This window comes from Phyllobates terribilis, unplaced genomic scaffold (genome assembly GCF_046119375.1).
Source record: "Phyllobates terribilis strain yellow unplaced genomic scaffold, ASM4611937v1 Scaffold_2__4_contigs__length_985480577, whole genome shotgun sequence".
Classification (NCBI taxonomy): Eukaryota; Metazoa; Chordata; class Amphibia; order Anura; family Dendrobatidae; genus Phyllobates; species Phyllobates terribilis.
Genome location: NW_027362762.1, coordinates 187655735 through 187668594, shown reverse-complemented (window position 1 = coordinate 187668594; position 12860 = coordinate 187655735).

Genomic DNA, 12860 nt, shown 5'->3' with positions numbered 1-12860 from the left:
TTCACCCATAATCCCCATACAGAACAAGAGTTATACCCATATTCCTATTGAATGTAGATGAAATATGTTCCTGGGCATGTGTATTTGTGATATTTCAACCATAATCCCCATACAGAACAATAGTTATACCCATATTCCTATCAGAAGTAGATGAAGTATGTTCCTGGGCATGTTTATTTGTGATATTTCACCCATAATCCCCATACAGAACAATAGTTATACCCATATTCCTATTGAATGTAGATGAAATATGTTCCTGGGCATGTGTATTTGTGATATTTCACCCATAATCCCCATACAGAACAATAGTTATACCCATACTCCTATTGAATGTAGATTAAATATGTTCCTCGGCATGTGTATTTGTGATATTTCACCCTTAATCCCCATAGAGAACAATAGTTATACAAATATTCCTATTGAATGTAGATGAAGTATGTTCCTGGGCATGTGCATTTGTGATATTTCACCCATAATACCCATACAGAACAATAGTTATACCCATATTCCTATGAGAAGTAGCTGAAATATGTTCCTTGGCATGTGCATTTGTGATATTTCACCCATAGTCCCCATACAGAACAATAGCTATACACATATTTCTATTGAATGTAGATGAAATATGTTCCTGGGTATGTGTATTTGTGATATTTCACCCATAATCCCCATACAGAACAATAGTTATACCCATATTCCTATGAGAAGTAGATGAAATATGTTCCTGGGCATGTGTATTTGTGATATTTCACCCATAATCCCCATACAGAACAATAGTTATACCCATATTCCTATGAGAAGTAGATGAAATATGTTCCTGGGCATGTGTATTTGTGATATTTCACCCATAATCCCCATACAGAACAATAGTTATACCCATATTCCTATGAGAAGTAGATGAAATATGTTTCTGGGCATGTGTATTTGTGATATTTCACCCATAATCCCCATACAGAACAATAGTTATACCCATATTCCTATCAGAAGTAGATGAAATATGTTCCTGGGCATGTGTATTTGTGATATTTCACCCATAATCCCCATACAGAACAATAGTTATACCCATATTCCTATGAGAAGTAGATGAAATATGTTCCTGGGCATGTGCATTTGTGATATTTCACCCATAATCCCCATACAGAACAATAGTTATACCCATATTCCTATGAGAAGTAGATGAAATATGTTCCTGGGCATGTGTATTTGTGATATTTCATCCATAATCCCTATACAGAACAATAGTTATACACATATTCCTATTGAATGTAGATGAAATATGTTCCTGGGCATGTGTATTTGTGATATTTCATCCATAATCCCTATACAGAACAATAGTTATACACATATTCCTATTGAATGTAGATGAAATATGTTCCTGGGCATGTGTATTTGTGATATTTCACCCATAATCCCCATACAGAACAATAGTTATACCCATATTCCTATGAGAAGTAGATGAAGTATGTTCCTGGGCATGTGTATTTGTGATATTTCACCCATAATCCCCATACAGAACAATAGTTATACCCATATTCCTATGAGAAGTAGATGAAATATGTTCCTGGGCATGTGTATTTGTGATATTTCACCCATAATCCCCATACAGAACAATAGTTATACCCATATTCCTATGAGAAGTAGATGAAATATGTTTCTGGGCATGTGTATTTGTGATATTTCACCCATAATCCCCATACAGAACAATAGTTATACCCATATTCCTATCAGAAGTAGATGAAATATGTTCCTGGGCATGTGTATTTGTGATATTTCACCCATAATCCCCATACAGAACAATAGTTATACCCATATTCCTATGAGAAGTAGATGAAATATGTTCCTGGGCATGTGCATTTGTGATATTTCACCCATAATCCCCATACAGAACAATAGTTATACCCATATTCCTATGAGAAGTAGATGAAATATGTTCCTGGGCATGTGTATTTGTGATATTTCATCCATAATCCCTATACAGAACAATAGTTATACACATATTCCTATTGAATGTAGATGAAATATGTTCCTGGGCATGTGTATTTGTGATATTTCACCCATAATCCCCATACAGAACAATAGTTATACCCATACTCCTATTGAATGTAGATTAAATATGTTCCTCGGCATGTGTATTTGTGATATTTCACCCTTAATCCCCATAGAGAACAATAGTTATACAAATATTCCTATTGAATGTAGATGAAGTATGTTCCTGGGCATGTGCATTTGTGATATTTCACCCATAATACCCATACAGAACAATAGTTATACCCATATTCCTATGAGAAGTAGCTGAAATATGTTCCTTGGCATGTGCATTTGTGATATTTCACCCATAGTCCCCATACAGAACAATAGCTATACACATATTTCTATTGAATGTAGATGAAATATGTTCCTGGGTATGTGTATTTGTGATATTTCACCCATAATCCCCATACAGAACAATAGTTATACCCATATTCCTATGAGAAGTAGATGAAATATGTTCCTGGGCATGTGTATTTGTGATATTTCACCCATAATCCCCATACAGAACAATAGTTATACCCATATTCCTATGAGAAGTAGATGAAATATGTTCCTGGGCATGTGTATTTGTGATATTTCACCCATAATCCCCATACAGAACAATAGTTATACCCATATTCCTATGAGAAGTAGATGAAATATGTTTCTGGGCATGTGTATTTGTGATATTTCACCCATAATCCCCATACAGAACAATAGTTATACCCATATTCCTATCAGAAGTAGATGAAATATGTTCCTGGGCATGTGTATTTGTGATATTTCACCCATAATCCCCATACAGAACAATAGTTATACCCATATTCCTATGAGAAGTAGATGAAATATGTTCCTGGGCATGTGCATTTGTGATATTTCACCCATAATCCCCATACAGAACAATAGTTATACCCATATTCCTATGAGAAGTAGATGAAATATGTTCCTGGGCATGTGTATTTGTGATATTTCATCCATAATCCCTATACAGAACAATAGTTATACACATATTCCTATTGAATGTAGATGAAATATGTTCCTGGGCATGTGTATTTGTGATATTTCATCCATAATCCCTATACAGAACAATAGTTATACACATATTCCTATTGAATGTAGATGAAATATGTTCCTGGGCATGTGTATTTGTGATATTTCACCCATAATCCCCATACAGAACAATAGTTATACCCATATTCCTATGAGAAGTAGATGAAGTATGTTCCTGGGCATATGTATTTGTGATATTTCACCCATAATCCCCATACAGAACAATAGTTATACCCATATTCCTATGAGAAGTAGATGAAATATGTTCCTGGGCATGTGTATTTGTGATATTTCACCCATAATCCCCATACAGAACAATAGTTATACCCATATTCCTATGAGAAGTAGATGAAATATGTTTCTGGGCATGTGTATTTGTGATATTTCACCCATAATCCCCATACAGAACAATAGTTATACCCATATTCCTATCAGAAGTAGATGAAATATGTTCCTGGGCATGTGTATTTGTGATATTTCACCCATAATCCCCATACAGAACAATAGTTATACCCATATTCCTATGAGAAGTAGATGAAATATGTTCCTGGGCATGTGTATTTGTGATATTTCATCCATAATCCCTATACAGAACAATAGTTATACACATATTCCTATTGAATGTAGATGAAATATGTTCCTGGGCATGTGCATTTGTGATATTTCATCCATAATCCCTATACAGAACAATAGTTATACACATATTCCTATTGAATGTAGATGAAATATGTTCCTGGGCATGTGTATTTGTGATATTTCACCCATAATCCCCATACAGAACAATAGTTATACCCATATTCCTATGAGAAGTAGATGAAGTATGTTCCTGGGCATGTGTATTTGTGATATTTCACCCATAATCCCCATACAGAACAATAGTTATACCCATATTCCTATGAGAAGTAGATGAAATATGTTCCTGGGCATGTGTATTTGTGATATTTTAGCCATAATCCCCATACAGAACAATAATTATACCTATATTCCTATGAGATGTTGATGAGATATATCACCAGGCTTGTGTAACCCCGATATTCTATACTTAATCCCAAATAGTTACAATCTGTTTTGCCTGGTTCTATTATTAAACTTTAATCCAGCCGTGTGGATGTTCTGATTCATTTTAGTATTTCCATTGAATTCCCTCTGATTTCTTTCTATATTACAGGTCAAGAGTTAAAAACTGCTGTTTCTTCTAATCCAGTATCAAGGCCAGAAGTCATTTCCTGGTCTGCATTTGAAAAATGTGCTGCCATCTAGTGGTCGAGTCTAGCATTGCAGCCCATCATCCCAGCATCCCATCATCCCAATATGCAGTTTAGTACGTCCCCATTCAGGGTATAGAAAAGTAAATCTATACATACCTGTATGTCCCATAGTAGAGGTCTGATTGCAGAGAAAAGCGCTTTAATCAATTCTAATTTGTACAGATGCCATGAAATCCCCACCTATGTGCTTATTTTTCCCCCAAATCCCCGCCTATATGCTTAATTATCATATCCCCCCTCCCCTGCCCCTCACAGGGCCCTGTGACATGCACTGTGCTCCCTGACTTCCCGGGCATGTGCAAAGCACCGCTCACATAGAGTGCGCTCTGCTTCTTCCCGGCCCTGTCTGTCCGTGCACTGCCCTGCAGGGTTCTATTGCGCAGGCTCCGGGGAGTCATTTTCACTTGCCTGCGCAATAGAAACCTGCGGAGCAGTGCATGGAGAGGTGGGGAGGGGGGGGGACTTTGATAATTAAGCATACAGGCGAGGATTTGGGGGATAATAAGCACATAGGCGGGGATTGCTTGGCGTCCCCGGACGCCAAGCCTGTACAAAATAGAATTGATAAAGCGCTTTTCTCTGCAATCAAACCTCTACTATGGGCCATACAGGTATGTATAGATTTACTTTTCTATACCCTGTATGCCCATAGTAGAGGTCTGATAACTCCAAAGTAGTGACAGATTCCCTTTAAACTTTATGGGAAAAGCATCATAACGGATTGTCATCCATTGTATCATCCCTTTAACAAATCCATTAGCGCAATTCACATGTCCAGAAAGCTAGAAGTGTTCATAGACACCTCTAGCAAAAGTGGATCTGATCAAAAAGGAGGCAAAAAAATATAAAACAGAAGCCAAAGTCTACATATTTAATGGCTGCATTTACAGGCAATCGGCAGGATTTCACCCCATGTAGCTCTTTCACAGACAAGTCCAGCAATACCTTAATATGGTCAGTCTGTTCCTCCATTACTGAGAAATCAGTGTTTGAACTCATGTGCAAATGAGGCCGAAGGACTATAGTAGATCTGAAGCCTCAGTCCTATAGTAGATCTGAAGCCTGAGTCCTACAGCTCTATCCCCTCCGCCTCCTCCTGCTTCACTTGATGACCTCTTTACTACATGACTGCAGACAAAGGAACCTTCAGTCAAGCAGGAGGAAAGAGCTACATATAAGTAGTTGTTGTTTTTTGTTTTTTTTTGGGGGGGAGGGGTGTTATTCTTCTGATGGATGTCCTCAAAAGGGAACCTGTCATGTTCCCAAATACTATTAATTTGCAGGTATGGGGTGGATCTGCAGGTGAGTAGCGTTACAATGGTGTTCGCTCCCTTACTGAAAGCATGGCTATCAGGGCTGCCACCAGGAATTCCGAAGCCCCATACTGGCAAAATTTTCGGGCCCCTTTGAGGCTCCACCCAGGCCCCACCCCAGCTCCGTCTCCACCCCTTGAACCTTCCATAGTCCCACCGCCCACTCTTGGAAAAACTCCACTTCTGCACCACATCCTCACCAATCACACATTACCAGTTCCCATTGAACGCCATATCACACATATAGCCAGCAGCTTTTGTTTTGGCCAAAATATTTTTTAAGCTGCCACCAGGACAAGGTAAACTCTTCTGGCCGGGCCCTACTCTACTCTAACTTATTAAACATTTCTTAAAATACCCAATACTCTTTTTAGGTATATTTTTATTTAAGGTAATGTGTCACCTACATTTTTTAAAATGACCAATAATATCACATACAAGTTACAAATACCGTCACACCATGGCTGGACCATATATTACCACCACATAATGATGGAATAACATTACATACAAGGAATACCGCCACACCATAACTAGACAACATAGTACCACCACATAGTGACCGAATAATACAACATACAAGGAACAAATACTGCCACGCAGTGACAAGATCAAATATTACCACCACATAGTGACCGAATAATGCCACATATGAGGAACAAATACCGCCAAACCATAACCAGACCACATATTACCACCACATAGTGACCGAATAATACCACATACAAGGGAGAAATGCCACCACACCATGACCAGACCACATATTACCATCACATAGTGAATGAATACTACAATACTGATCATTAATAAAAAAAAACCCACAATACTAATATTACTATAAGTGCCATTATACACGGGAGCTCTGTACATAGTATACAGTGCATAGTGTCAGTGTACAGGTAACACACTGACTCACCGGTGACATCTCAAGTTGAATTCCTTCATCTTTGCTTTTCCTCTTCATCCAGCGCAGACCGCCATCACTTCTTCCAGCCAGGACTCGTCTCTGCATAAATTAACACAGTTATCTAGAGCACCGCTTCCAGAGCACATTCCCCAACTTCTACACTGCACCAGATGAAGAAAAAAAAGCGACATAGTGCCGCCCTGAACAGTCACAGGACTCCCCCCTCACTGAAAACAGTATCCTCAAAAATAAAATACATCACAGCAGTAATAATATCCTTTAATTAGCCCCTACAGTAATATCCCACATGCCCCCAATGTCTCAATCCTGCCCCCTATGTCTCCATCCTGCCCCCATTGTCTCCATAATTAGCTCCTAAAGTAATAATGTCCCACATCGTGGTCCCATATCTCCATCCTACTCACAATGTCTCCATGCTGCCCCAATTTGTCTTCACTCTGCCCCCAATGTCTTCATTCTGCCCCCCATGTCTCCATTTGTCTCCATTCTGCCCCCATTGTCTCCATTCTGCCCCCATTGTCTCCATCCTGCCCCCAAAGTCTCTATCCTGCACCCATGTTTCCATTCTGCCTTTAATGTCTCTCCATTCTGCCCCATGTTTCCACCCTGCCCCCAATGTCTCTCCACCCTGCCCCCAATGTCTCTCCACCCTGCCCCCATTTGTCTCCACCCTGCCCCCATGTTTCCATTCTGCCCCCAATGTCTCCCATTCTGCCCCCAATGTCTCCCATTCTGCCCCCAATGTCTCCCATTCTGCCCCCATTGTCTCCCATTCTGCCCCCTTGTTTTCATTCTGCCCCAATGTCTCCCATTCTGCCCCAATGTCTCCCATTCTGCCCCCATGTTTCCATCCTGCCCCCATTGTCTCCCATCCTGCCCCCATTGTCTCCCATTCTGCCCCCCATGTCTCTCCATCCTGCCTCCATGTCTCTCCATCCTGCCCCCATGTCTCCCTTTCTGCCCCCAATGTCTCTCCATCTTGCCAACATAATGCGGCTTTACAAAAAAAAAAAGTTCCTCCTTTCCTTCCGGCGCTCTATCGGCGCAGGGCTGTCCCATCGTCCAAAGCACGGTCGCTTTCGCATGACAGTGACGTCATACGCCAGCGACGTGTGCGCTGACGTCAGCTGCCGGCCTGAGATTGGCCTGTGAAGCTTCCCGCACGGCAATAGATTTAAAGTGAACCTGCGTTCAAGGACGCACGTTCACAGTACTGAATCGGCAGTACCACTGGGGCCTAGTGAGCAGAAGAACGGGGGCCCGACCAGGCCCCCTCTGCTCACCGGGCCCCATACGCCAGTAAGGGCAGTAATGCCCTGATGGCTATAGGGACAACGTAAACTTTATTCTTCCCAGGAGTCGCCGGCTTTCAGACATAGTACTCATGTACGGAGTAGCTTTAGTCACATACTGAGTGGCGGCTGTAAACACGCCCCAATATTTTGATTGACAGCTCGCGCTGCAGAGTCTGCTATTAATAAAAATGACTGAGCATGCTTACAGCTGATGCTTACAATGCTGTGAGCGACGACTGTAGGCCGCTCTGTGCACATCCCCATGTCTGAAAGCCGATGACTCCCGGGAAGAATAAAGTTCACTTTCATTGGACGCTATTTGGACTTTCCTGTGGTGTCTGTCGTAAAGAGAATCTGTCATCAGGTTTGTGCTACCTCATCTGAGAGCAGCCTGATGTAGGAGCAGAGACCCTGATTCCAGCGAAGTGTCACTTAGTTTACTGGGTGCAGTAGTTGTGACACAATAAGGCTGTGTGCCCACGATGCATTTTTTAAGCGTTTCCGCAGTGACAAAAACGCTGCAGAAACGCTTAAAAACACATGGTAGAAGGCCTGCAATGTTCCCCAATGATAATCCGCATGTGCTGTGCACATGCTGCGGAAATTTCCGCTGCGGATTATCATTGCGGAAAAAAACGCAGCACTACCAATTATTTTGCGGAAGCGCTGTGTTTTCGCCGCCATTGACTTGTATTAGATCGCATGGATTCAGCGTCACTGCATCTGTACATGCGGAATCCACGCGTTTCAATGTGCAGGAGGGTGTGGAGGACAGGAGACTCTCCTCTGGACCTGGGTACCATAGAACCTGTGAAAAAAAGAATAAAATAAAAAAATAAATGTTATATTTACCTTCTGATGGCCCCCCGGTGCGCTCGTCCTCCCTTTCCGGCAGATCGCGATGGACTGAAGGACCTGCGCTGAAGTCATAGTCATGTGACGGGTCACCCGATGCTGAAGTTGGCAGGTCCTTCAGTGTACCGCGATCTGCCGGCAGCCAGGACGGAGCGAAGCAAGACTCCGGGAGCCATCAGAAGGTAAGTATAGATTTATTTTTTATTTTTTACCATTCTTTACGGTCACACTATATAAATCCATGCCGTTTGCATGGATTTATATAGTGTGACCAAGTTGACAAGCACTTTCCAAGTGATGCTAAAATCGCTTGGAAAGCGCTTGACAACCCGCATGCGGAAATGCATGTAAAGAACGCTTCATATCCGCATGTCCCTGGCAGGAAAAACGCATGTACAATCCGCATTAGTTTTTTCTGCCAGGGAGATGCAGAAACGCTCAAGAAAAAATCCGGAGCATTTCTGCATCGTGGGCACATAGCCTAAGAGGTTTTAGATGTAGCTTGTAGCAGAGCTTAGAAAGTTTCCCCCGCCCACACCCCACCATTGTCTATTGACAGTGAGCTGCTTATCAGAGGAGGAGATATGGTTGGACCAGGGCTCCTGTGCAGTGATAATCTCCTGGTAATAAAACATTCATTGTATGGAAACAACAGTGTGCAGTCTAATAAGTGACATATCACTGAAATCTGTGTCTTAGCTGCTACATAATGCCGTACTTGGATAACCTAGTAAATATCTGCTGACTGATTCCCTTTAATGCACAATAGTGTAGCCTCATTGAAGTCAATGTCTACATGAGGAGGTGGGGGGGACGTCTCAATATTACTTTATGGATATTCGGATAGATGCCCACCCTGGAGTCTCTGAGCTAAATAAAAAAAAAACGATTAGTTATTTATAGTCCTATAAATGTAGTCCTTGAGACAAATATTTGTGATGCCTCCAGATGCCTGTGTATACAGCCACTAGAAGGGCACAATACTAGTACAGCCTGAGGCGTATTCCCCGATACCAAGGAAGCTGCTGAACACCTGGCTGCACTTGGCATTCCAGTATAACTGCCTGGAGCTCCAGTTAGTCTGTCATGTCTTATAGGAAGCTCATTTGAATGAATGGGAAAAAATAATAGTTAATTGTGCTCTAAAGTGGAAGGTGGTGTATTTTATTGATTGGGAGAAATGTTGAACAACAGGTGGTTGTCCTGATCGCTTTTAACCCCTTCACGACATCTGCCGTAAATGTGCAGCGCGGGTGTATGGAGCAGGCTCACACAGAAGTAGTGCAGTGTATTAGAGCTGCACTTAGAAGTGTGGAGGTTCAAGTCTTATAGTCACAATAGGTAAAAAAAAAAAAATGTAAATAAAATTAAATAAAAATGGGTGACATTCAAGTGCTGTTCTACTTTTTTCATAAACCCTTAGACGTACTTTGCCAGTTTTGGACTGACACTTGGATCAATATCGGACATGTCTCTGCAATTTTGCACAGACCACTTGGTCTGAGAAAAAAAAAATTAGACATGTGAATAGCCTCATAGTCTGCAAAGGTACTTTCGCTATCCGTGAAAAAAACAGATAGCACTCGTATGACAAAAACTGATGTCTGAACGAGGCCTAATAGAGAGAGTGGTGCCAAGTTCTTTTTCTACAAGTTCTCAATGGAGTATATTGTTAGAAAACCTATAAAGAAAAAGTGCAAGGCACAATAGAACATAAAAAATAGTTTATTAAACGTTGATTAAAAATATATACATAAAATGTAAGACACAAGATTGTCAAGATTGATGAGTGAAAACTAGTGATGCGCAAACGTGCTCGGATAAGGTGTTATCTGGGAGCGCTCAAGTCCTAACAGAGTATCTTCGGCTTCCTTCTTAGATATGTTTGTGTCGCCGCGCCTGCATGTCTCGCAGCTATTAGACAGCCGCAACACATACAGGAATTGCTTGTTTGTTAGACAGCTGCAACACATGCAGGGATTGTCTAACAGCCGCGAGACATGCAGCCGCGGTGATGCGAACATATTTGACGACTCAATGATGGACAAGATAATAAACAACATGATACAAAAAATGGATAAAAAAATCATATACGTAGGATAGACTCTAAAAAAGTATGTGTGGCACCCCAGGGGTCTGGTTGCCACAGTGATAGAAATATCACGTCTGAGAGCAAGTGGGAGGTTCCCTGGTCAGGAGCCCTTGAACATGCAACACCTCCTGTCCCAGACCAGATAGGGGAGGATCCTGCCCTATATAAACTGGGTCTGGGGTGGGGTTAGTGAGACTAGAGACTGGAGACTGAGACAGCGCTGAGTCTAGTTCTGAGTGAAGTTCCAGACACAGGGAAAGCAACAGCTAGGAGCTCTGTAGGAGCAGGAGCTGAGTGCCAGGGACTGGAAGCAGATATTGCTCGTCCTGGCTGAAGACACTACGACCGGACAACGGAGTCCGAGGCTGTGAGGATCTCTAAGTCCAGCAGCAGAAACCAGCCGGCAGGGGATTCCAGGTCCTCTGGCCATAGAAGCCCGGAGGCTCAGTCACGAGCAAGGGACCAGCACCGCCATCGAGAAGCGGAGGCTGTCAGAAGGCCCCAAGTCACCAGCCATACGGGTGAGCACCACACGGTATACTCAGGGACGTGGGCTACTTCCACTCGCTTACAGCAAGGTAGCCAGGAAGAGTGCAGACAGACGGGGAGGCCTACAACTCCACCTGGCCAGGGGAACTCCTGTTTGTTAACAGACTGACCAGGCCTCTTACGCTAGCCAGTACTCCCGGGAGGGTCTGCCTTATCATCATCAGTAAAGACCCTGAACTGCACTGCAAAGACTCTGAGTCGTTCCTGCTTCACCCGTGCACCATCACTCCCATCATCCACACTCACTGCCCTGAGGCTATACTCCTCCAGTGGGGAGTTGTCCCATCCTCTGCTGCGCACACAACACCAGCCTCAGCGGTCTGCCCCGCAGCGGCAGTCCACCCGCAATCCACGGGTGGCGTAGTCGGACATTCAAAACCCTACAAATAGACTGCCACAGCATTTAGTCTGACTACCCTGAGCCACGGGATCGGGTTGCCACAGCTACCCCCATCATTGCACTGAAGCCCGGTTCCGAGTGCCCCACGGCCCAGGGGGCGAGTCATATGCAATGGGTCACATAACACAATATAGTAAGGTAGGCAATAAATAAGGCAGTCACAATATTGCAGATGGATACCATTACATATAGTGCACAATAAATACCATAACATATTCAGAGGTAAAACTCAATAAGTGGAATATCATGAGGTAAAGAGAATAAATTCTTTGCAGACACACCTGAAGCTAACCTCCGTTGATGGCTCAAAAATACTAGGTGGCCATATCCAATTCTCAGTTCCATATTCAATTTACCACTTTCTGATGCATCGATACTTTCGGTTCTTCCATGGCTATGGCTACATGCTCCGGTCATTAACTTGTCATCCAACCAAATCACTCAGTGAAGATCATCTTGTTTTCACAACTGCTTCAAAATTCGGCCTCAGCCACCTTATCAGAGACTCTGCTCTACATCTGCTGCCACTTATATTCCTGACTCGTATCAAAACATCGCAGTTGTCTTCTTTAAGCATGGAGCCAAAAAGAACTGCAAGGCTGTTGTCTTATCCAAATCCTTTGATACTCGTGATGCCTCTTACACACCCTCTCAGGTAACTGAACCTGAATGTATCCTTGCTTCTACCTCTTAGATTTCCATCTCTCCACCAGCCTCTGGTCTCTCCAACAGTCAAAACATTCCTTCTTCAGCCTCTGATCCAGACATGGAGTATGAAATCAACCAAGTTCTGAATTGTAATATTGCTTGTGGTCCTGTGGAGAAGATGCTGGGTACCTAAAAGGGACATCAAAGCCCCAATATTTCTTAGGAAATGTCATGTTAAGTGTGAGGAGCTGCCCACTTACTAAAGACTATGATACTTTTCCAGCACGGACCACCATTTTCGTCAATATTATTATTGTGTGTTATTAGTGATTTACTTGTTATGTTTTATATAGTTCTGCTTACTTGTCAGTATGTAAGATTCACTTGTAAAATGTCCAGCATTCCACTAATCTCATCTTTATCTCAGGAGTCCATTGTTTCAACAGCCAATAATC